Here is a 749-nt window from a genome sequence, read left to right as displayed (position 1 = left end):
GGATGATGGGAATGGTTGTGACTGCTGGTGACTGGCCCAGGCTGAGTCTCCTTGTCCCCAGGGATCCTGTCCCAGGTGCAGCTGCAGGGGTTGTGCCCAACTGGTGAGTGCCTTGCACATTCTGCACCTCACTGGCAGCATCTTGGGGTTCTCCATCTCAATCGGTAATTTCTGGTGGAATTGGATCCACCAACCAGAGTGGATGCAGTGGATGGTTCATATACTATCATATAGTTCACGTACTATCCTATATTCTATATCACATACTAGACCCCAGACCACAAGAGCCACATGTCCATCAGTTAGGCAGTTTGTTAGGCAAGAGGAAGAGGGATAAAGTAGGTGCTGGCCACACCCTTGGAGGTTCCCCCACGGTTAACAGCCACACAATCAGAACCACCTATAAGGGTGAACAGGACAGGATAGGCCTAGCCACAGAGCTGGCTCAAACACCACAAAGCACTTCTGAGAGGTGAGCATGGGCCCAAAAATTGCAATTTGCCCTTAGGTTATTTAAAAGTCACGAGGGGGCATTCAGGACACCAGGGGTAACTGAGATATCCTGGGGTGCTCAGGTTACCAGGGGGAGCTGAGGACACCAAGGACGCTCAGTTCTGCATGGAGCACTCAGACCTCCAGGGGGATGCTCAGGTCTCCATGGGGCATTGAGGTCACTAGTTGCCACTCAGTTCACCTGGGGGCACTCAGGTCATCAGGAACGCACAGGACACCAGGAGCCACGTAGGTAA

The sequence above is a fragment of the Herpailurus yagouaroundi genome, unplaced genomic scaffold (genome assembly GCF_014898765.1).
Source record: "Herpailurus yagouaroundi ecotype Mexico unplaced genomic scaffold, PumYag 552, whole genome shotgun sequence".
NCBI classification, from domain to species: Eukaryota; Metazoa; Chordata; class Mammalia; order Carnivora; family Felidae; genus Herpailurus; species Herpailurus yagouaroundi.
The sequence above is the reverse complement of the archived record's forward strand: the minus strand, read 5'-3'. Positions refer to the sequence as shown.